This window comes from Hordeum vulgare, chromosome 5H (genome assembly GCF_904849725.1).
Source record: "Hordeum vulgare subsp. vulgare chromosome 5H, MorexV3_pseudomolecules_assembly, whole genome shotgun sequence".
NCBI classification, from domain to species: domain Eukaryota; kingdom Viridiplantae; phylum Streptophyta; class Magnoliopsida; order Poales; family Poaceae; genus Hordeum; species Hordeum vulgare.
In genome coordinates this window covers 53,889,050-53,915,224 of record NC_058522.1, presented here as the reverse complement: position 1 = coordinate 53,915,224, position 26,175 = coordinate 53,889,050, and positions in this window count along the sequence as shown.

Here is a 26,175-nt window from a genome sequence, read left to right as displayed (position 1 = left end):
TACTCGAGGACGAGCAGGAGTTAAGCTTGGGGATGCTTGATACATCTCCAACGTATCTATAACTTTTGATGGTTACATGCTATTATCTTGTCAACTTCGGATGTTTTGTTTGCATGAATATGCTATTTTATATCTTTTTTGCGACTAACCTATTAACTCAGTGCCAAGTGCCAGTTTCTGTTTTTTCCGTGTTTTTGACCTTTTTCGGAGGAGAATATTAAACGGAGGCCAAACGGAATAAAACCTGTAGAATGATTTTTTCCATAAAAGAAGATACGCGGGGGACTTGAGAACCAAGGCAAAGGACCCTGGGGGAGGTCACAAGACCCCTAGCCGCGACCTGGGGGGGAGGCGCCTAGCAGGCTTGTGCGCCCCCCGTGGCTCCTTTGCCCTACTTCTTCCGCCTATAAATACTCTAAAAATCCAAAACTGCCAGAGAGAGCCACAAAAATAATTTTCCGCCGCCGCAAGCTTCTGTCTTCGCAAGATCCCATTTGGGCATGTTCTGGTGCCCTGTCGGAGGGGGGATTCAGACATGGAGGGCTTCTTCATCAACACCATTGCCTCTCCGATGATGCGTTAGTAGTTCACCACAGACCTTCGGGTCCATAGCTAGTAGCTAATTGACTTCTTGTCTCTCTTGGATCTTCAATACAAAGTTCTCCATGATCTTCATGGAGATCTATCGGACGTAATCTTCTTTTGCGGTGTGTTTGTCAAGATCCGATGAATTGTGGATTTATGATCAGATTATATATCGATATTATATGAGTCTCCTCTGATCTCTTATATGCATGATTTCGTATCCTTGTAATTCTCTTTGAGTTGTGGGTTTCATTTGGCCAACTTGATCTATAATTCTTGCAATGGGAGAAGTGCTTGGTTTTGGGTTCATACCGTGCGGTGTCCTCACCCAGTGACAGAAGGGGTAGCGAGGCACGCATCATGTTGTTGCCATCAAGGGTAAAAAGATGGGGTTTATATCTATTGCATGAATTTATCCCTCTACATCATGTCATCTTTCTTAAGGCGTTACTCTGTTTGTTATGAACTCAATACACTAGATGCATACTGGATAGCGGTCGATATGTGGAGTAATAGTAGTTGATGCAGACAATATCGGTCTACTTGTCTTGGACGTGATGCCTATATATATGATCATTGCCTTAGATATCATCTTGACTTTGTGCGGTTCTATCAATTGCTCGACAGTAATTCGTTCACTACCATAATACTTGCTATCATGAGAGAAGCCTCTAGTGAACACTATGGCCCCCGGGTCTACTTCACATCATATTTTCAGCCCTACACTTTTACTTTGTTGCACTTTCCACCTTCAGATCTCACCTTGCAATTAATCGTGAAGGGATTGACAACCCCATTATAGCGTTGGGTGCAAGTTTGTTTGTTTTTGTGGAGGTACATTGGTGACTTGTCTTGATACTCCTACTGGATTGATACCTTGGTTCTCAAACTGAGGGAAATACTTACTGCTACTGTGCTGCATCACCCTTTCCTCTTCAAGGGAAAAACCAACGCAAGCTCAAGAGGTAGCACTGGGCTCGGAGGCTATTTTCCTTTGGCGTGGACGACGTGCTCGATGAGGCGGAGAGAACGACATTCTCGGGGAGGCTTGCGGAGGCCAGAGACGACGGCGAGCTCGAGCTCAAGCTCGACTCTGATGGCGACCGAGAGGAGGGACACAGGGGAGCGAATGGGGAGAGGGAGAGAGCTGGAATGGGTTGCGGGGGCTTATCCTTTCATGGCCAGCGTGATGGCGAGGTCAGGCAGGCACTCAGGTGCGTGGCCGCGCTGGAGAGAGCGGCGGCCACCTCCTGCTGCTCGCTGGCAAGAGGAAGACGATAGAGGCGAGCTGGGCTGGGCCAAGGTAAGCGACAGATAGACCTTTTTCCATTTCTTTCATTTCTGTTTTCTATTTTAACCTTTCTGACATTTGTTTGATTTTATTTTTGGCTCCAAACTATTTCTAAAATAGTGAAAATAATGTTGGGGTGTTATTTGGAATATTTCCAAGCCCATATAAAAGATTCAACATTTTATGATATTGTGAAATATTTGAAATCACATATATGGTTGATTTCAGTGGCTTTTGTGTTTTAAATAAAATGCCAAAATTACTTTCAAAAAGAAGTCCACCCATGAATTATTGTTTCCAATATTTATCAAAAATGATGGACTTTTATGAAGGCCATTTTGAGTTCATTCATTTTTCAGAATTTTGAATTGGGTTGAATATGGAATTGCTAGGGTTTTTCTCTTTGATTTCTATTTTCACTTTTAAATGCAATATTAAACATGAGCACAATCTTGCTAGACTTCAAATAGAAACTAGGGATGTGACATAAACAGAAGGCAAAGAAGTACCCAACGGGCCTCAGCCTTGCACTAAGCGTAGTTTAGCACTACGGCGCATTGGGTCGGCCCAGTTGCACGGTTGCGAGGCAGCCATGCCATTGGCGCACTAGAGGAAGGCGCTTCCGGCTTGGAGTGGCGCAAAATGGCGGCGGCGCCTTCAGGGACTTGGGGCCCGACCGGTTGGGAGGCTGGCGTTGGGGCCCCACCTCTCGGGTCCTTCATCTACCTCCCGCCGGAGCAGGAAACACAGGAGGAGCACCCATCGCCGGTGGCCCACACTGGCGACCACAATTCCCCGTGGTCCGGCTGTCGGAGTGCATCGGGGACGCGAGCTGCGCCCAGCTGGATGGCCCCTACTGGCCGAAGAAGGCCAGAGCGGCACCGGCTCCTGTGGTAGTGGAGGTGGCTGCAGCCTCCTCTGGTCTCGAGTGCTTGGCGCTAGGAGAAGGACCAGAGGAAGGGGAACGGGCTCGCGTCGGCTAGGAGTGCCTGCAGGAGAGGCTAGGGGAGAGGGGAGTCTCGGCCCTGTCCGAATTTTGGAACAGACGCCGCCGGCGAGCTTCGGCCATGTGAGGGGAACAGAGCATCGAAGCAGCCTTGGGTTGGTCTTGGGGAGTTGTGGAAGAAGGGGGAGTAGGTGGGGAGGCAGCACAAGATCGAGGGAGGCCCTAAATGGAGGGGGAGACCAAAGGGTGAGCTCGGGAGCTCCCGGAGCTCCGAGGGCACGGGGAACACACGCACCCTTGGGAAAGTTTGGTTGCTTCTAGGTGTCGGGAAGAGCTTAGACGAGTCAAAAGGAACCCCCAGGTGCTCTGAGACATGATGCAATGGCCGGATACAAGCTACATCAAGAGGACAAGAGGTAGAGCACCATTATTGCAGGCTGCCAGGATGGTCACCGCGGCCACTCATGTCTACAGGGCACTCATGACCAGTCAAACATGTCCAACACATAGGGCACACATGCAGGAAGGAGACTCTGGAGTTTGGTAGCTAGTGGAGGTGGTTTGAATGGGTTTGGACTTTGATTAAGTTTTCAACAACAAACTTGGGGCTGGCAAAGGTGGTTTCCAGGGGGAAAAACTTGGGGTGAAACCATGTCCTGGAGCACCTGGTATGGAAAGACTACACCACTGCAAAGTTTCAGCTCAAGCAAAGAAGGGTAGCTGGTACTTGCTGTACAAAGCTACATTTCAGCCACAATTCAACATGAAGATGTGCTGCTCATTTTCTCCACATGAGCATGCCATCTCTTGGCTTGAAACAATGCTTTGGGATGCTAGTAACCCTCTGGCAAGAGGTGGGGGCTTTCTCTTAAGCAGAAGTGGGGCAAGAGGGGTAAAATGGTGATGCAAGGGTGAAAATGAGAAGTAGTTACATCGAGCCTCTCTCCAATAATTGACCAGTGGCCATGGAATGTTACTGGAGGTAAAAGGTAAATAGAGAGAGTCGTGCTAGAAATTTGAGCTCGAGGGTAAAAGTGGAACGGGTCAAAGAAGCCAATTTAGTGAGTGCACATAAGGTGATTGATGAGTGTCAGAGCTACTAGATGGACTTCAATTGATATGAAACTTAACAATATGAAATAATAGATGAAAATAAGCTTGGACACCAAATTTGGGATTTGGTGGAGAAGGTTTCCAATGTAGACTTGGAAAACCCATGAAATGGGCAGAAATGGCTTTCTGCTTACAAAACTATTCAAATCAATTCCCACAAATCCAATATTTGGTATGGGGTCATTATTTGAGCATTAAGGCATGCCCAAAAAGTATAGGGTCAATTCGAGAAACTTTATAATGTAAAGTTTCCCAAAGTCAGAAATCAACAGAGAGGGTTTTGAGGGGCTTGGGACAAGTTCTTCTATTATCCTTGATGCACCACTTGGTGTGGATGCATACTTGACAATGTAGAGTTTCTCAACTTTGGATCTGGGCAGATAGGGTTTTAGAATAATTAGGGGCGGTCAAATCAACTTGAATTGAGATGAAACATGGCAAGATCATCCAGTTTCTCATAGGTGACATCCTGGAATTTTACAGGAATTTATTGAGAATATTTCTTATGGAAATATTCCAAAAGCTTGAAATAGACAGGAAGGGTTTTGAAGGGGTTTTCCCAATATTTTGAACATGACCATGTATTGAAACTCAAATATATGGAATATATATGCCCACTGAGTTTCCCTAAATTTTCTCAAATATTTTGAAAGCAATAAAAATAACTTTCCTTAATAAGAGACCATTTCTTGCCTCACAGAAAGGCATTTAAATAAAATAGAAAAATAAATTTTAAAATAATAATATTGTGGTTTTTGGAATACATTTTGATAATAGGTTTTGAATAAAATAATTGGTGCAAAATATATTCCCTAATTTGAGGACTTGCAGTACAAATCTCATCTCACGGGTTTTGAAGGCTTAATTCAAAGAAATGCCTTTTGGTGAAAATAATATTTGGTAAAAATAGTTTCTGGTCCTAAACACATGGCATGATCATTAGGCATGAGTTTTGGGCTAAGGAGATGAGTCCGGAGAGTAATAAGAATTATTGAGAATCAAACATAAGCATACAAGGAAGCAAGCAAGCAATAATCACTTCAAGCATCAAAAGCATTCACAAAAAATTTAATTGGTCCTAATTTTTGAAATAATTTAATTAGTCAGGAAAGCTAAACACACGGTGTTACACAAGAAAAGTAATAGTGATTGCAACGGAAAAGTAAATGAAAGCGGTAAATGATGGAGGTGTAAACAATGATGGTGATATGGACCGGAGTCACATGATGTTCACTAGTGATGTCTCTCTCCCAAAATACGAGAAACAACTATGCTTGGGTAAACAAATCACAATTGGGCAATTGACAGAATTATGAACGAACCACAATGCTAATTATGCTACTTGATAGTTAGAGGTTCAATAGTAATGGGTAGTACGCCAAGACAAGTAGACCGTTTATTCATCAGCATCAACTTACTAATCATCCACCTTGAGATATCTATCCAGAACATCTCTCCGGTATTAAGTTGTGAGCCCCACCCAACGTGTAAACTCAAAGCAATGGATAACTGCATTAACGAACTATGCATAAGGTAAACAATCCTTGCAACCGTGGTCACAAACACTGTTGTTTTCTCCCTCGCGGCAACAACACATCCCCTAGTCTCATGTTTTTGTCACTTAAGCTATACATCGAGGGGCGTGAACCCACATTCATGCATAATGCTCCTTCTTGGAGTTCCAATCTACTACTCGGCCAAAGCAATAAATATCAACGGAGAACATGCATGAATCACTAAGGAACATAAGATACAAGGATAATCAAATATATAACTCATAACAATCCAAGCATAATCTCATAATCCATCGGATCCCAACAAACCGAGCATAGCAATAGCAAGAGAATTACATAGATGCCTTGATCATGTAGGGAAGCTCACAAGGACTAACCATTGAAGCACAAGATTGGGGATAAGACATCACATAGCTACTGGTCATGGACCCATGGTCCAAGGAGGACTACTCACGGCACGTCCGGGAATCGTCCATGGCGGTGGAGAAGCTCCCGGAGGTCAATCCTCCCTCCGACAGGGTGCCGACAAGAGGTCTCCTGACACTCCCGATCTTGGTAGCGCTGCGGTGGTGGAACGATGGATAAATTCGTGATTCTGGAAGTTGTGGAAGGGTTTTCTCTCGAAGGACTAAATATAGGCCAAAGGAGGGCACCGAAGGAGGTGGGACCCACCCAGGCGGCCTCCTGGCGCAGCCAGGTGGTAGGCCGCGCCAGGAGGTTGTCTGGGCAGCCCCTGGCCCCCTCTGGCCCATCTTCGGTGATGTGGAAGCTTCAGTTACACTGATTTTCTATATATTTTTCCTAGAATTATTGGGGCTTCGGAAAATTGGGTAAAAGCCCCTGCAAAATAGGCATCAACACACAGATACTGGCACTAGGTGCACCGAGTTAGTAGGTTAGTGCAAATATGTGTAAAATGATATAAAAGTGTAGCAAAACATATAACAATTTCACCCGAAAGATCATGGAACAAGAAGAAATTATAGATACGTTTGGGACATATCAACATCCCCAAGCTTAATTTCTGCTCGTCCTCGAGTAGATAAATGATAACACAATAATTTCTGTGGTGACATGCTAACACACATATAAGAACTTCAAAGTAAAGCAAGTAAGATATGCAATTCATGTCAAGACAATAACAAGAAGGAGTTTATATCTAGTATTGAATTTAGCAAAGTAAGAACATAAAGGTGCAAGAGCTCTCGCTGTCCGTGACTCGAATGTCTCCAAATGGTGTTTGCGTGCAAGAAGTGGGAGATGGGTTGAGGTTGTAACATATTTTTTTAATTGAGAACTCAATCTACTAATCCTCACACTTAGTCTCCTTTGGAATCTTATTTTAACACATCCCCAGACCACTAGCCAGGCACAAGTCAAAATGACCCTCTCCCTTTCGACTTTGAGCACTCGTGCAATGGATGAGCATTATAAAGATATGTTGGCACTTAGGATGGCAAATATAATAATGATGGGGAAGGAAGATAAAAAGAGTGTGAAAGGCTCAAATCAATGAGGACAACCATGGCCGAGAGAAAGCCAAATGATAGATATCATGTGAGGAGTAGGGATTGCCATGTAACGGATGCACATATGAGCTAAGGTAAGCTCTTTAATGGAACTAGTGGGGGTGCATCCAACTTGTTTGCTCATGAATACCTAGAGTTCATTTGAGGAGGCTCATCATTGGAATATGCAAAACAAGTTCTATAGTGTTAGGGTGCCCACATAGTTATGCATGAATGATAATCTCTATGTAGTACAAATCTAATGGAGTACGAGTCTTGATCTTTCAAAGGAATAGTAGTGTTGCCCCCTTCTCTTTTTTTTTCCTTTTTCCTTTTCTCTTTTATTTTTATTTTTTTGTGGCCTCTTTGGCCCTTTCTTTTTATCTCTCATTTGTCCTCTTTGGAATCTTTTTTTGTCCTCTTTGGGATCTTTTCCTCACTTAAGGGCAACACTCTATGTTTTACATGAATAAAAAGAAGATCATCACACTTTATAAGTACTCAACATAAAGACAAGTGAAAACTATCATGATGTATGCAAATGTATGCCTCTGCTAGTGTAGAAGGATATGCAATGATACTAGCGCGTCATGTAGCAATAATTGGGGCAAGGCCCAACTATCATGCGGCTCTACGATCAAGCAAAAACATGTATGCCATGAAGATCAAGTCATGAGATGGTGGATGTTGCATGGCAATGTATCTCAGAAAGGCTATGGAAATGCCTTAATAGGTAGGTATGGTGGCTATTTTGAGGAAATATATAATGAGGCTTATGTATGTTAGAGCGTATCATGTCATGGGTTTGGATTCATCGACGGAGTTTGCACCAACTCTCGATGTGAGAAAGGGCAATGCACGATACCGAAGAGGCTAGCAAAATATGGATGGTGGAAATGACAACAATCGAATACTCACATTAGTCCGAAGAACTCATACACTTATTATCGGTAACTCTCTATCTAGTTAGGAAATTCACAAAGAGACAAGTACCACGAGGAGGAGTGTTTGGGGATTTGGTTATCCTTGCGCATCGTCGACTCATGGTAACGTGAGGGTACTCTATATATTCCAACCCTTCCAGAGGTTAGCGATCAATTTAGTAGCTAGAGTTCTCAACTAACATTTTGTTTTTTGAAAAACACACGAATTTCCGAAAATATGAAAAATATCACTAATAGGCTCAAGCTCTTGGCACCAATAGTCCAAACATTACTAAAATCAATACCTCAAAACTATTGCAAGTTACTACTATACTTAAATAGCAACCTCAATTACCTACTCATGCAAGACACACAACTCAACGCAACGAGCCAACTCTCTAAACAAGATAAGCATGATAATTCAAGAGAGTTCCAAAAGCAACCTAAATAAAAGATCTTAAAAAGATAAGCATGACAACTACTCCCCCCGTTCCTAAATATAAGTCTTTTAAGATATTTCATTAGGAGTCTACATACGGAGCAAAATGAGTAAATCTACACTCTAAAGTATGTATATATACATCCGTATGTATTCCACTAATGAAACCTCTTGAAAGACTTTTATTTAGGAATGGAGGGAGTAAGAGCTAAGCATGACAGTAGCTATTGAAAGATGAAGAACACACGAAAAAGATAAGCATGAAAACCTATGTTATGTTCGAGAGTGGAATGGAGTGTGTGTCTCTCCCAAACAAGGTAGGCTAGGTTCCGACTTGTTATGAACCGCAAGCAAAACTAAAACAACCTAAAAAGTAAAGAGCGGGACGCTCCAAGCATAGCACATAACATATGAAGTGATAAAAATATAACATGGAGATGGACGAACTGATGATTGTTGATAGAGAACGGGATGCATGGGGGCATCCCCATGCTTAGACGCTTCAGTCTCCTTGAATATTTCTTGGGGTGCATGGGGGCATCCCCAAGCTTGAGCGCTTGACACTCCCGTATCTTCTTTCATCATCTCCCACCGCATACTTGAAAACTCCCTTCATACGAAACTCATCATAAGCTGATTAGAGTGGTTAGTACCCTTAATAAAATAATTCATTACCTGCTGGAAATAAAGATTTTCATGAAAAGCTACTGTTTATCATGATTGCCAAAAGTTTTTTGCAAATAAAAAGTAAGCTTAGGATTTGCAAAATAATGAAAACGCAAAACATGTCAGAATCAGTGAAAAACATAACAACAAGTAGTAAATAATTTATTCGGAGCACTTCTGTAACTCAAATCAAAAAACTTAGAACAGATGCCATAAAGGCAATTATATAGAGAATGTTGTCAAAGAAATTCAGATCCGAAATATGATCTGGTGATTTTTGTATATATGTTCCGTCAAGCAGACAAAATCTGTTTCTGGACAACATGTCACAATTATTGAACTTTCTTGCAATCGGAGGCTATAACTTGGCACAAAGCTTAAAAATAAAGATACAATGATGTTGCTATAGTAGTAACAAGCATCAAGACCACTAAAACAGAAGGTAAAAACAAATTGGGTTGCCTCCCAACAAGCGCTTTCTTTTATGCCTTTGAGCTAGGCATAATGCAAGAAGATTAAGTTGTATTAATTGAACCGTCATCAAGATCATCAAAGGGCTCTTCAATAATACAACTAGTCGTAAGAGGACTCTCAAAGAGAGGCTTAGTGGCAACACTTATAGGAGAAAAAGCAAAGGTAGTAAGACCAATTGGTCTTTCATTTCTAATTCTATTTAAGAGAGGTATTTCTTCCAAGGTCTTCATGGTATCAACACCCTTAGCAATTGGTATACTCGTTTTGGGTTAAGGAACCTTGGGTACGTTAACGAACCTAGGTCCCTTCCTTGCGGGGGTTTCTACCTTTTTTGTGTTGATGGAGGAAAGAGTAGTTCCTAAAGTTTCAAAGATATCGTCGATATTTTCAATCCTAGAAGTATCCACATCATGGGATTTAAGGGTCTCCAAAGTTTTGTAAATTTTGTTCATGGAGCTATCAAGCCTATTTAAGTTCCCTTGAATCCTATGATCTGCTTCATTAATTTTACTCATGCTTGGCATCTCTAGCTCTATCTTCTCAAGTTTACTCATAATATGTGATAAATTGATATCATCCTTTGTGTCAACAAAAGGTGGGATTCCGACATGATTTTCCATAACGTTAAGAGCCTTCCCAACGGGAGCTTCCAAGAAATTCCCTCCTATTGCTGTGTCTAGAACGAACCTATGCCAAGAAGTAATACCAATATAAAAATTTCTAAGCAGAATAGTGGTGGATTGCTTCTTGGTGGCACTACCTTGAGAATTTTTAATTCTTTACCAAGAATCTTTCAAACTTTCTCCAACACTTTGTTTGAAGGTGAAAATCTCTCCTTCGGGTGCAACACTAGAGGCAAAGGATTTAGACATACTAACTAAACAAAGAAAAGTAGCTAATTTTTTTGTGGTTCTTGGTATAAGACTCTAGAGCAAAAACTAAAAAGCATACTAACAAGACTAAAAAGCAAAGGTAAAGGATAGCATGCAACTCCCCTATCTTGAAGACTGGAGTCCCCGGCAACGGCGCCGAAAAACTTATCTTGATGACGAGATGATGTATATACTTCTCGCACCTCGTTGGTTACCCCAAGTGGAAGGTTGAGATGTAGTCAGCAACAAGTTTTCACTCACACGGGAACTGTAAGGTTTATCGAACCAAGAGGACTCCTAGGCTCAACAAGTAGGTGTCTCCTATCCTGGTCAGCAGAAGACGTGGACCTGCACACACAACAAATAATTTTGCACCCAACGAGTACACAGAGGTTGTCAATCTCTCCGGCCTTGTAGTTTCCAAAGGATCAAAACACAAGCAGGAAATGTAATAGTGATTGCAATGGAAAAGTAAATGAAAGTGGTAAATGATGGAGGTGTAAACAGTAATGGTGATATGGACCGGAGTCACATGATGTTCATTAGTCATGTCTCTCTCCCAATAGACGATAATCAACTATGCTTGGATAAAGAGATCAAAGTTGGGCAATTGACAGAATTATGAACGCACCACAATGCTAATTATGCTACTTTATAGTTAGAGGTTCAATAGTAATGGGTAGTACGCCAAGACAAGTAGACCATTTATTCATCAGCATCTACTTACTCATCATCCACCTTGAGATATCTATCCAGAACATCTCTCTACTATTAAGTTGCGTGCCCCACCCAAAGTGTAAACTCAAAGCAACGGACAACTGCATTAAGGAACTATGCGTAAGGTAAACAATCCTTGCAATCGTGGTCACAAGCAGAGTTGTTTTCTCCCTGGTGGCAACAACACATCCCCTAGTCTCATGTTTCTGTCACTCAAGCTCGACATCGAGGGGCATGAACCCACAACCATGCATAATGCTCCCTCTTGGAGTTACAATCTACTACTCGGCCAAATCAATAAATAGAAACGGAGAACATGCATAAATCACTAAGGAACATAATATAAAAGTATAATCAAATATATAACTCATAACAATCTGAACATAATCTCATAATCCATCGGATCCCGACAAATCGAGCATAGCAATAGCAAGAGAATTACGTAGATGCCTTGATCATGTAGGGTAGCTCACAAGGACTAACCATTGAAGCAAAAGATTGGAGATAAGACATCACATAGCTACTGGTCATGGACCCATGGTCTAAGAAGGACTAATCACGGCATGTCCAGGAAGCGTCCATGGCGGTGGAGAAGCTCCCGGAGTTCAATCCTCCCTCCGACAGGGTGCCGGGAAGAGGTCTCCTAACGCTGCCGATCTCGGATGCGCTAAGGCGGCGAAACGAGGGAGAAATCGTTATTCTGGAAGTTGTGGAAGGGTTTTCTCTCGGAGGACTAAATATAGGCCAAAGGAGGGCACTGAAGGAGGTGGGACGAACCCAGGCGGCCTCCTAGCGCGGCCAGGGGGTAGGGCGCGCCAGGAGGTCGCATGGGCGGCCCGTGGCCCCCCTCTGGCACATCTTCGGTGATCTGGAAGCCTCCGTTACACTGATTTTTTATATATTTTTCCTGGAATTTTTTAGGATTTAGAATATTGGGTAAAAGCCCGTGCAAAATAGACATCAGCAGACAGAAACTGGCACTCGGTGCACTGAGTTAGTAGATTAGTCCAAATATGTGTAAAATGATATAAAAGTGTAGCAAAACATATAACAATGTCACCCTAAAGATCATGGAAGAAGCAAAAATTATAGATACGTTTGAGACATATCAACATCCCCAAGCTTAATTTCTGCTCGTCCTCGAGTATATAAGTGATAACACAATAATTTCTGTGGTGACATGCTAACACACATATAAGAACTTCAAAGTAAAGCAAGTAAGATATGCAACTCAAGTCAAGACAATAACAAGCAAGAGTTTATATCTAGTATTGAATTTAGCAAAGTAAGAACATAAAGGTGCAAGAGCTCTCGCTATCCGTGACTCGAATGTCTCCAAATGGTGTTTGTGTGCAAGAAGTGGGAGATGGGTTGAGGTCGTAAAATATTTTTTTAATTGAGAACTCAATCTACTAAACCTCACACTTAGTCTCCTTCGGAATCTTATTTTGACTCGTCCTAGACCACTAGTCAGGCACAAGTCAAAATAATCCTCTCCCTTTCGACTTTGAGCGCTCATGCAATTGATGAGCGTAAGCAAGATATGTTGGCACTTAGGATGGAAAATAGAATAATGATGGGGAAGGAAGACAAAAATAGTGTGAAAGGCTCACATCAATGCGGACAACCATAGGTGAGAGAAAGCCAAATGATAGATATGATGTGAGGAGTAGGGATTGCCATGTAACGGATGCACATATGAGCTAAGGTAAGCTCTCTAATGGAACTAGTGGGGGTGCATCCAACTTGTTTGCTCATGAATACCTAGAGCTCATTTGAGGAGGCTCATCATTGGAAACCAAGTTCTATAGTGTAAGGTATCCCACATAGTTATGCATGAATGATAATCTCTATGTAGTACAAATATAGGAATGGAGTACGAGTGTGGATCTTTCAAAGGAATAGTAGTGTTGCCCCCTTCTCTCTTTGTTTTTTTTTCTTTTTCTCTTTTCTTTTTCTTTTTTTGTGGCCCCTTTGGCTCTTTCCTTTTATCTCTCATTTGTCCTCTTTGGGATCTTTTGCTTGTCCTCTTTGGGATCTTTTCCTCACTTAAGGGCAACACTCTATGTTTTACATGAATAAAAAGAAGATCATCACACTTTATAAGAAGTACTCAACATAAAGACAAGTGAAAACTATCATGATGTATGCGAATGTATGCCTCTGCCAGTGTAGCAGGATATGCAATGATACTAGCGCGTCATGTAACAATAATTGGGGCAAGGCCCAACTATCATGCGGCTGTACGATCAAGCAAACGCATGTATGACATGAAGGTCAAGTCATGAGATGGTGGATGTTGCATGGCAATGTATCTCGGAAAGGCTATGGAAATGCCTTAATAGGTAGGTATGGTGGTTGTGTTGAGGAAGGATATAATGAGACTTATGTATGACAGCGCGTATCATGTCATGGGTTTGGATGCACCGGCGGAGTTTGCACCAACTCTCAATGTGAGAAAGGGCAATGCACGATACCAAAGAGGCTAGCAAAATACGGATGGTGGAAGTGCCAACAATCGAATACTCACATTAGTCCGAAGAACTCATACACTTATTATCGGTAACTCTCTATCTAGTTAGGAAATTCACAAAGTGACAAGTACCCCGAGGAGGAGTGTTTGGGGGTTTGGTTATCCTTGCGCATCCTCGACTCATGGTAACGTGAGGGTACCCTATATATTCCAACCCCTCCAGACGTTAGCGATCAATTTACTAGCTAGAATTCTCAACTAATTTTTTAGTTTTTTGAAAAACACATGGATTTCCCAAAATACGACGAATATCACTAATAGGCTCAAGCTCTTTGCACCAATAGTCCAAACATTACTCAAATCAATACCTCAAAACTGTTGCAAGTTACTACTATACTTAAATAGCAACCTCAGTTACCTACTCATGCAAGACACACAACTCAGTGCAACGAGCCAACTCTCTAAACAAGATAAGCATGATAACTCAAGAGAGTTCAAAAATCATCCTAAATAAAAGCTCTTAAGCATGACAGTAGCTATGGAAAGATGAAGAACACACGAAAAAGATAAGCATGAAAACCTATGTTGTGTTCTAGAGTTGAATGGAGCGTGTCTCTCTCCCAAACAAGGTATGATAGGTTCCGGCTTGTTATGAACAACAAGCAAAACGAAAACAACCTAAAAAGTAAAGGGAGGGACGCTGCAAGCATAGCACATAACATATGAAGTGATAAAAATATAGCATGGAGATGGATGAACTACTGATGATTGTTGATAGAGAACGGGATGCACGGGGGCATCCCCAAGCTTAGACGCTTGAGTATCCTTGAATATTTCTTGGGGTGCATGGGGGCATCCCCAAGCTTCAGCGCTTTACATTCCTGTATCTTCTTTCATCATCTCCCATCGTATACTTGAAAACCCCCTTCATACGAGACTCATCATAAGCTGATTAGAGTGGTTAGTACTCTTAATAAAATAATTCATTACCTCCTGGAAATAAAGATTTTCATGAAAAGATATTGTTTCTCATGATTGCAAAAAGGTGTTTGCAAATAAAAAGTAAGCTTAGGATTTGCAAAATGATGAAAACGCCAAACATGGCACAATCTGTGAAAAACAGAACAACAGATAGTAAATAATTTATTTAGGGCACTTCTGCAACTCAAATAAAAAAACTCAGAACAGATGCCATAAAGGAAATTATATAGAGCATTCTGTAAAAAACAATTGAGATCCAAAAGATGATCTGGTGAGTTTTGGAGAATTGTTCCGTAAAGCAGACAGAATCTGTTTCTGGACAGCATGTCACAATTTTTGAACTTTCTTGCAATCGGAGGCTATAACTTGGCACAAAGCTTAAAAATAAAGATACAATGATGTTGATACAGTTGTAACAAGCATAAAGACCAATAAAACAGAAGGTAAGAACAAATTAGGTTGCCTCATAACAAACGCTTTCTTTTATGCCTTTGAGCTAGGCATAATGCAAGAAGATCAAGTTGTATCAATTGAACCATCATCAAGATCATCAAAGAGCTCTTCAATAATACAAAAAATCTTAAGAGGACTCTCAAAGAGAGGCTTAGTGGAAACACTTTTAGGAGAAAAAGCAAAGGTAGTAAGACCAATTGGAATTTCATTTCTAATTCTATTTAAGAGAGGTATCTCTTCCAAGGTCTCCACAGTTTCAACACCATTAGCAATAGGTATACTCATTTTGGGTTGAGGAACCTTGGGTACGTTAACGAACCTAGGTCCCTTCCTTGCGGGGGTTTCTACCTTTTAGTCTTCATGGAGGAAAGAGTAGTTCCTAAAGTTTCAAAAATATCCTCGATCTTATCAATCCTAGAAGGGCCCACATCATGGGATTTAAGGGTCTCCAAAGGTTTGTAAATTTTGTTCGTGGAGCTATCAAGTGTATTTAAGTTCCCTTGAATTCTACGATCTACTTCATTAATTTTACTCATGCTTGGTATCTCTAGCTTTATCTTCTTAAGTTTACTCATAACATGAGATAAAGTGATATCATCCTTTATGTCAACAATAGGTGGGATTCCGACAAGATTTTCCATAATGTTAAGAGCCTTCCCAACGGGAGCTTCCAAGAAATTCCCTCATATTGTTGTGTCTAGAACGAACCTATGCCAAGAAGTAATACCAACATAAAAATTTCTAAGCAGAATAGTGGTGGATTGCTTCTTGGTGGCTCTATCTTGAGAATTTTCAATTTTATACCAAGCATCTTCCAAACTTTCTCCAACACTTTGTTTGAAGGTGAGAATCTCTCCTTCGGGTGCAACACTAGAGGCAAAGGATTTAGACATAGTGACTAAACAAGCAAAGTAACTAATTTTTTGTGGTTTTTGGTATAAGAGTCTAGAGCAAAACTAAAAAGCAGTAACAAGACTAAAAAGCAAAGGTAAAGGATAGCGTGCAACTCCCCTATCTTGAAGACTGGAGTCCCCGACAACGGCGCCAGGAAATTTTGCTTGATGACGATATGATGTATATACTTCTCGCACCTTGTTGGTTACGCCAAGTGGAAGGATGAGATGAAGTCAGTACCAAGTTTTCCCTCACACGGGAACTGTAAGGTTTATCGAACCAGGAGGACTCCTAGGCTCAGCAAGTAGGTGTGTCCTGTCCTGGTCAGCAGAAGACGTGGACCTGCACACACAAAAAATAACTTTTCTCCCAACGAGTACACAGAGGTTGTCAGTCTCTCCAGCCTTGTAGTTTGCAAAGGATCAAAACACAAGCGGGAAAAGTAATAGTGATTGCAACGGAAAAGTAAATGAAAGCGGTAAATGATGGAGGTGTAGAGAATGATGATGATATGGACCAGAGTCACATGATGTTCACTAGTGATGTCTCTATCCCAAAAGATGATAAACAACTATGCTTGGGTAAACAAATCACAATTGGGCAATAGACAGAATTATGAAATCACCGCAATGCTAATTATGCTACTTGATAGTTAGAGGTTCAATAGTAATGGGCAGTACGCCAAGACAAGTAGACCGTTTATTCATCAATATCTACTTACTAATCATCCACTTTGAGATATCTATCCAGAACATCTCTCCGGTATTAAGTTGTGAGCCCCACCCAAAGTGTAAACTCAAAGCAACGGACAACTTCATTAACGAACTATGCGTAAGGTAAACAATCCTTGCAACCGTGGTCACAAGCACCGTTGTTTTCTCCCTGCTCGCAACAACACATCCCCTAGTCTCATGTTTCTGTCACTCAAGCTAGACATCGAGGGGCATGAACCCACAATCATGCAAAACGCTCCGTCTTGGAGTTACAATCTACTACTTGGCCAAAGCAATAAATAGCAACTGAGAACATGCATGAATCACTAAGGAACATACTATATAAGGATAATCAAATATATAACTCATAACAATCTAAACATAATCTCATAATTCATTGGATCCCAACAAACTGAGCATAGCAATAGCAATAGAATTACATAGATGCCTTGATCATGTAGGCAAGCTCACAAGGAATACCCATTGAAGCACAAGATTGGAGAGAAGACCTCACATAGCTACTGGTCATGGACCCATGGTCCAACGAGGACTACTCACGGCATGTCCGGGAAGCATCCATGGCGGTGGAGAAGTTCCCGGAGGTCAATCCTCCCTCCGATAGGGTGCCGGGAAGAGGTCTCCTGACGCTCCAGATCTCGGAAGCGCTTGTAATGCCCCAAGTGTATAATTTCCATATTTGGAACCTATCTCATGAGTGTGGGTCCACCTTGTCATGGATATGATTATGTCTTTTCGTGTCTATGATTTCATGTGGATTGTGATCTTTGTTGTTTTGCTTGCATTTGACTTGCATGTCATGATCATGATTTCATGTGGTCTTGCTAGGAGTTGGAATTTGTGGTGATATGATTCATGTGGTCATATTTCATGTGGTGGTGGTGTTGTGATAATGTGATGATGTGGTTGTGGTAGCAGTGTGTGATGCTTGCCATATTTCAAAAACCCCTCTAGTTATTTGCAAAACCCTCTCTCTCTTTTTATTCCACAAGTGCAATTTCAACTTGTCCCTAACCTGAATTTAAAATGTTCATGGTTTAGGAAAAATTGTGGAAGTATTTGGGTGCTAGGTTTGGTGTTTTGTCTTGTTGCCTAAAGGTGCACAATAAACACAAAACAACAACTAATAGGGCTATTTCGTATTTATTTTATATGCCCCAACAATCCTTTTAGTATTTTATTTAATTAGCTTACTATTTATCAGGCCGAGAGTCATTTCCTTTTGTTTTTATCTGCCTTGGTTTAACCTGTGGCCTATTTCTTTCTCTGTGTTTAGTTAAATAGGAATATAGCAGGGAGAGGCCTTTTTCGCTATATAACGCTCTCGTGGGCTCCCTCCCACCAGAGAGGCCCAACTCCTCTCGTTAGCGAGGCGGTAGCCCATCGCGCGTTCCTCTTCCTCCTCGGGTCGATGTCATGGCGTACGATGCCATCTCCTCCTCCCGATCCTCCTTCATGTCGATCGAATGGCCAAGCTCCTCCCCCGAGGCACTATAATGCCGCAGGTCGTCCTCCTCCCTCCTAAGTTTCCCTCTCCTCCACGAGTGCGCCGCCACCTTCTCTCTTCTTCTTCCTCCCCCCTCTCGTAAGTCCTGTAGCTAGCCATAGAAGGCCTCCGTCGTCCATCGTCGTGCTCCCGTAGCCCTCCGGTGCCACAACCATGTCCAGGAGCATGGGGGACTCCCCCGCGCTCCATTTTTGCCCTCGGTGAGGTCGAGGAGCCTCCTCACCGACGACAGGGACGTCATCTCCGCCGCGGACCCAAAGTTCCCCCTCGTCTGCTTCGTTCTGCTTCCAGGATCGTCTGCATCGCCGGCCTGCTTCCTCTCCGTCGCCTCTTCCTCCGTGGGGTCCTCTCCTTCCTTCCCCAAGGTGAGGAACCTTCCCCCCTTCCTCCTTCCTCCGTAGATCGACTGGATCCGTGCTCGAGCTCGCCGGTTTCCTCTCTATTGCAGTTCGTCAGAGCCGTAGTATGTGTAGGCGTGGTGCGGTGTGGTGCGGTAGAGGTGTTGAGCAGCTTTAGTTCTTCCCCCTCATAGGCGTGGTGTGGATGTGCAGTGGTACCCCTCCGGCGTGCAGAAGCAGTGGATGCGGCGACCTCCCTGTCGCTATGTCCTCTGTCGAAGCAGAGCAACAGCTCGATGGTTGTGTGTGTGTGTGCTTCGCTGTCAGGAGAGGTTCGTGGTAGTGAGTAGTAGTAGTAGGGGCTCTGTTCCTTTGTATGCATCATCGCGTAGTGGTGGTTCTCCCTATAGACGTTGCAGCAGCAACAGATCACTCCGGCAGCCTTCCTGTCGCCGGCGTGCAAAGCACTGGATCGGATGCTGTGATTGGTTAGCTGGTTAGATCCCCCCTTACTAGCAGTAGCTGAACCGTAGCCTAGTGGTCGCAGCGTGTTATTGCCTGATGAGAGGGCATTGGTTCGATCGCCCCCTCGACCTCTTTTGTTTTTCGTTTATTCTACATAGTAGCCAACAGAGACATGTTATCCTGTATGTGCCCTCTTCCCTGTCGATACAATGCCAGTGGCAGAGTGGCATGACTCTGTTGGTGCTATACAGTGGGTTCTGGGTTCGAATCCCAGGTGCCCCTGTTGTATTTTTATCATTTCTTTTATTTCTATTTCTTTTGCTTGTCCTACCATATTTGTGCCTAACCCATAGACATCAAAGTGGCCTTTTTATTTCTTCTTCCTCCTAGTGTAGCTAGATGCAGGTTGTATGTTGTGTGTGTGTTTTGCACATACTAGTAGAAGTGCATGTGTATGTGTGTATGTGGCTTAAGTGATGTGTGTGTGTATGTGTTGTTGCTAGTATGTGTTGGTGGTGTAATTGCAGATAGCTTGTGTGCATAGGAGTTGTGAGTGATGATCATGGTGTAGGTATGAAGATATGTGTGTAAGTGGTGCACACAATATATGACTTGTGGTTATGTGGTACTTTGTAGGAGTGTATGTATGTGATGCTCCATGTTTACTTGCATAGTTGTTTTTCCTTCATGTTGTTCTTGGGATTAAGTGCGTGTGATGAGGTTGTTGTGATGATATGTGTGTGTGGTGAAAACAGCCCCACCTTTGCAAGCAAAACTATGCACCTTCATGGCCATATGTGAAAGGGCATGGTGTTTTGTGTGTGTGAATAGCTTGGTAGTTGTGCTTGGGATGTTGATGTGCTATGTCACATACATGGGGTAAAAACCCTCATGTCACTATTGCCTTTATGCACATGAACAAGCATCCATGAAGGAGTTTATCTAGTGAAATGCACAGGGAATGTTGCACTATTCACTATGTAGGAATCCATGTTGTTTTTCCTTCCTAGTTTGTGGTGTCTTGATCCAAGAAAGTGCATAGGTATTTTATATGATTTTGGGGTATAATCTCCCAAAGAATCCATTGGTGAACTCAGTTTTACCATTGGGATAATTTCTGGAGATGACATATTTTCATTTTCTTCTATGTTTAGAGCTTGGTTCCATGAGTTCTGATGTGCTCTTGTATTTGATTCTTGGTTGTGGTAGTACAGGGTGACCCCCTCTACCGCATGTTGGTTTCAACTCATGTTTTGGAATCCATGTGTGCAAGTTGTGCTCATCCAAAGTAGGCATGTGGCTGAAATTCCAGATTAGTCAGATTTTCACTAAGTCTGAGAATCAGTTTATATTTTCTTCTCGTGCAGATGAGCTTGTGCAGGTCAATGTATTGTGATCTAGCCTTAGCTTTCAACTAGAAAGTTCGACCTGATATGTTTTGCTAGCTCCCTGTAAAATTTAATGTCATTTGGTGTCTTGTAGATATTGTTTTGGCTGCTGTCAAAATGCTTCAGTGCATAGACGAAAGTGAGAATCTGGAATTTTCACTAAGTCCGTGAAAACTGATATTTTTGGGCAAGTTTGCAGCCTTGTAACTTTCTGTGTTTAATTCATTTTCGTGTGAGTCTTGCTTGCGATTGTAGTATTCTTGTATAGATACAGCCACATATATTATTTGTCATATTTGGGTGGCTGTAGGTGCTTTGCATGTAGCTCACAAAGTGCTATGATTCAGTTTATGGTAGATTGTGTAGTTTTGTCATTTTGATGTTTGTGAGTGCTTAATTGATGATGTGGTGTTCTTCCTTGCTCCACCCCATCCATGATGGTTTGTTTTATGTCTTGGCAACCTAGAAATACCAGAGTTAAGCCATTTGAGTGCGTGGTGATGATTTTGACAAGTAGGGCTTCATATCTTGTTTCGTTGATTCCCGTTGATCCGTAGCTCCGATTGTAATGTTCATTATAAGGTTTTGCATTGTTTTCACGAGACGCATCTGATCATTTCATTCTCATGCATGTCAAAATAGCTTAGGATGCAGTTCTGTCCAGGAACATGTATTCACTCCTTATGCTTGTGTTAGTGGTAGAAATAGTGATGCATGCTCATATTCATCTCATGCATTATGTGCTTGTTGCATCTTGAGGTTCTGTTGTTCATTGGATGTTATTCTTATGTTGGGTAGCACCGGGATTGGAGGACGAATACGTGGATTCAGGAGAGTACGTGCAGGACGAACAAGAACCATTCCAAGTTGAGGATATCGTAGGCAAGATGATATGACCTTGATTCCATCTCTAGACTTGTTATGCTAGATTACGTTTCCTTGTCATATGCTTGCTACCTACCACTGAAATATTTACCTCTTGTTATGCCATGAACCCAAACACTGATCCCTAACTAGAAAACTTGAATGGCTAAGTAGGCGTTGCTCAGCTACTAATGTTAGCATTGCTAGATGCAGGTGCTTTGTCTCATGTGACAACATGAGCCTGATATCATTATCTTAAATTATGTTATTTAATTATTGCACCTATATACTTGGTAAATAACGTAAGGCCTAGCCTTTTGCCGGGTGCTTTGTTCTGTTATTGCCGCCATAGTTACCGGCTACCGGTGTTTGATTCCATATTGATCGCTCCTAACACGTTCGGGGTTGTTATGGGGACCCCCTCGATAAATCGCGTAGTGTTAAGACTTGTCCCGCAGGACCCAACATTGGTGTTAATTTTCTAATCACTTAATAATAATCTGCATAGGGAATAGCTACCCCGAGGAATTTAATCAACAACCCGGGCCAGTGCTCCTCATGAGTGTTGGTCCAACCCAGTGCAGCTTATTACGCTCCTCGGGGCAACTCGGTGTTTTGGCGTGGTAACCATCGCTCATCCGGCGTGTCCTAAGACTGAGACACGCGGCTCTTATCAGGGTCGTCGACACGTCAGGAGGTCCTGCTAGTCTTGTCTTACCTTAGCGATATATCTAGCATATAGGAATCCCCGTGAAGTTTTAATTCTCCCTAGAGTTGAGGTTTTCCTCTAAGGAATCCGACGAGATCACGAGATTCGTGATAGAGGATTACTTTGCGGCCTATGTACGTTTGTGATGGACTAGTTGGAGCACCCTTGCAGGGTTTAATCTTTCGGAAAGCCGTGCCCGCGGTTATGTGGCAACTTGGAATATTTTGTTGACATCCGGTATTAGACAACTTAAACATAAGCTAATAAAATTGCCAATTGAGTGCGTAACCGTGACTGTCCCCTCAAAGATCTCTCTTCGATCGGGAACATGGTGGGGTTATGATTGACGTAGGTAGGTGATCAGGATCACTTAGTGATCATCTATCATCCACCGCTAGTCTAGACCACCATCATAAATGTTCTACGTAAGTGAGCCACCATATCAAGCTTAGGATGCTGCAACCATAAACACTCTACCCTATCCAACCTAATGACTTGGCTAGTTCTGGCACCGAGGTCATAGATTGCTGAGTCCCCGTGGCTCACAGATTCCTTCACAACACTAACAGGTTCAGGTACCCCAGAGACAGGTGATCCCGACGGCATGTAGCTGGCATGGCAGTAAGACGAGGAGACCGGCCGCCTGTACGTGAACTATCCAGAAGATTGAGGCGTGGTCATGATCATGGGCCAGCAGGCAGGGTAGCATAGCTATTTCCCTTGTTTTGTAGTCCATAGCGGAACTACTTTGATTGTATGCATGATGTACTTTGATATATTTATGAGAAGGCAATTGAACCCCTGATTGTCTATCTATTACTATTATGTATGTGCTGTGATACCTTGTTTGCGAGACGCTTAGATGCGCTCCTTTCCAATTCGGGGCCTCGATCCCCAGATCGGAAAGGACCGCACTTAGTCGTTAGAAGTTGGTAATCAGAGCCTTACGAGCATAGTATGCTTTGTGTGATCGTACTTGGCCGAGTCGAGTCTAGTAAAATGTTTTGAGTCTTAGTTATATCGGAGAGTAGGATTCTTTTTTCTCCTGTTCCATGCTCTGGTGATGTTCCCGACTTAGTAAATCTTAAATTCTACTCCTTTTCTCGCTCAATTTTTTTTAGGATCACGCGGGTATTTGTGAAATCTATATGATTTCGATGTGACGGAGTCCTGTCTTGGTGCCTCCTGTCTGCTTTGATTTCTTCCGGGGAGTTGAGCTCCAGGGGAATCTTGCGCACATCGCCATCATTCAGATTTCTGAGTATCTAAGAATGAAGGATGTTCGTAATTGCTTCAATACTGGTAGTGGCGAGATAACCCCGATGTCCCCAATACTGGTGCAGATTGTTTGGGAGTACTGCCATACTTAGTATCGTTGTGATCACGAGGGTCTGTTGTAGAAGAAGGTCCGAGATGCTGGTTGTGTGTTGACGGATGTGATACAAATGACGGGTTAGTATAGGAGTTGTGTGATATTACTCCTTGTATCCGTGTACCAGATTGCATGACCAGTTATTTCAGGAATTCATAGGTGGGATATCAAGTAGTATCTTATAGGACTATCTTCCTACAGATGCATGATTGAGGTTGGGGAAATCTCGATCATATGTTTGTTCCGAGCAGTTTTAGCTCATACTTGTTTGAAGTGGTCTTAATCGGAATTTTGTTGTCCGTCACTTTGAGGAAGCATTCTTATTATTTTGTTCGAGTGCAATTGCTTATTCCTGTTCAGATATTCCTGTCTTTTGATTCAGCAATATCTTCAATTTATTCTGTGGGCTAATATGCCGTCCGTTTTCAGGATGGCTCCACCAACGCGTCAGAACCCAGGGCGTGAGGATGTGCCGCCGCCACCTCCTCCTCCGAAGAATCCTCCGCCGCCTCCTCCTGCAGAGGCCTGGCAAGCGGTGATGGTGCTACTAATGCAAACACCCAGATGTTGCTACAGTTCTTGCAAGAGAAAGCCAATCAGTAGCAAGGCAATTTCCAACATGGTGGCAATCAGTTTGCGAGTCTGAGTCAGTTCCTGTCGAACCAGCCAAAGACTTTCACTTCTTGTGACCAGCCATTTGATGCAGAGGACTAGATCCTTGAGATGAACAAGCATTTCGAGTGTAGCAATGTGCTTCCGGAGGATTATGTCAAGTTTGCAACGTTTCAGTTGAAGGGGCAGGCTTCTATATGGTGGCAGCAGCTGAAGGACTCCAGAGGCGCTAGGGTGATTTCTTGGGATGAGTTCTGTCGTGACTTCAGGTCCCACTACATCCCTTCCAGCTTTGTGGAGGAGATGCGTGAGAAGTTCACGCATTTGATGCAGGGTGGCAATTCCGTGTACAAGTACAACGCTGAGTTCCATGAGCTGGCCGTTATGCGCTGCATGATATCCCGGATCAGAAGAGCAAGATTTATCAGTTCAGAGGTGGCTTGAAAGAAGATTTGTAGTTAGTTCTTGCCTTGCACTATCCTGAGGAGTTCGACAAGTTCTACAACCTAGCTCTCAGAGCAGAGGCAGCCTTGCTCAGGGTGGAGAATTCTAAGAAGCGCTTCAGAGATTCCAGCTCTTCCTCGACTCAGGTGGTTCAGAAGCAACAAAATTCTGGGTTTCTCCTCCTCTTCCTCGGCACTCATAGCAGCTCAGGCACTCTGGTGGTTGTGGTTCTTCCCACCCACCCAACCGTGTCTTCCAGCAGAGATTTCAGCATCAGAAGCAAGGGCCTCCTCAGACTCAGTACCGGCAGCCAACAGATGTCACTTGTCACAAGTGTGGGCAGAAGGGTCACTATAACAACAAGTGCACTACTCAGCTCCGACTGCCGCCTCCTCCTCCAGGCAAACCTCCAAGCAATGATCTTGTCAAGTTCAACCCCAGATCAGCTCGAGTCAACATGGTGAATGCAGCTGAGGCAGAAAACTCGTCAGATGTGATCATGGGTAACCTCCTCGTCAATGATATTCCTGCTAAAGTGTTATTTGATTCTGGTGCATCGCATTGCTTCATCTCCAAGCCTTTCATAGCTAAGCATGATATTCCTGCAATTCATTTGGATAGTCCCTTCCGTGTGGTTTCTCCGGGCATGCGCATGAGTTCGCGCATGAGGGTTCCGGATGCTTCTATCAAGATACGCAGTTATTCCTTTCTGGCGTCTCCTATTGTCTTGGGCAATTCTGACATCGACTTGATTCTTGGTATGGACTGGCTGGCCATGGACAAGGCATCAATTGATTGTGAAGAGAAAGAAGTGAAGCTTACCCACTCTTCGGAAGACGTGATTATATTCGCGGCGCGCGATGATACAATCCGTCTGTTCTCCTTGAATGAAAAGGGTGAGATCAATCCTATTTCGGAAGTCCAAGTGGTCTGCGAATATGAAGATGTGTTTCCTGAAGAGCTGCCAGGCATGCCTCCGCACCATGAAGTTGAGTTTGTGATTGAGCTAGAGCCAGGCATAGAGCCCGTGTGCAAATGGCCGTACAAGCTGGGTCCAGAAGAATTGAAGGAACTTAAGAGGCAACTCGATGAGCAGGAGCGTTTGGGTTTGATCAGACCGAGCTCGTCTCCGTGGGGCTTTGGTGTTCTGTTTGTAAAGAAGAAGGATGGCACGGACCGACTGTGTGTCGATTACCGTCCATTGAACAAGAAGACAATCAGGAACAAATGTCAACTTCCGAACATAACTGAGTTGTTCGAACAGTTGAAAGGTGCTAAGGTCTTCTCCAAGCTTGATCTCAGAATGGGCTATCATCAAATTCGCATTCGCGAGGAAGATATTCCGAAGACTACCTTCAGGACTAGTTTTGGCTCGTATGAGTATACGGTCATGTCTTTTGGTCTAGCAAATGCTCCTCCGACATTCTGTCGATTGATGAACTACATATTCTCTCCATTCAAGAATGACTTTGTCTTGCTCTATCTCGACGACATTCTGGTCTTTTCTGAAACCGAGGAAGAACATGAAGAACATCTCAGATTGGTGCTTGGTAAGCTGAGAGAGTACAAGCTGTATGCCAAGTTTTCCAAGTGCGAGTTCTGGCTGAAAGAAGTGGTTTATCTTGGGCACATTATCTCTCCCGAGGGCATTAAAGTTGATCCATCCAAGGTCCAGGCCATTGTTGAATGGGAGCCTCCGCAGAATGTGAAACAACTTCGAAGCTTTCTCGGGCTTGCTGGCTATTGCAGAAGGTTCGTTGAGAACTTCTCCAAGATCGCCAAGCCGCTCTCAAGTCTTCTTCAAAAGGGTGTTAAGTATGCTTGGTCTCCGGAGTGTCAGTTGGCCTGTGACACACTCAAAGAGAAGCTTACCTCCACTCCATTCTTGGTTCCTCC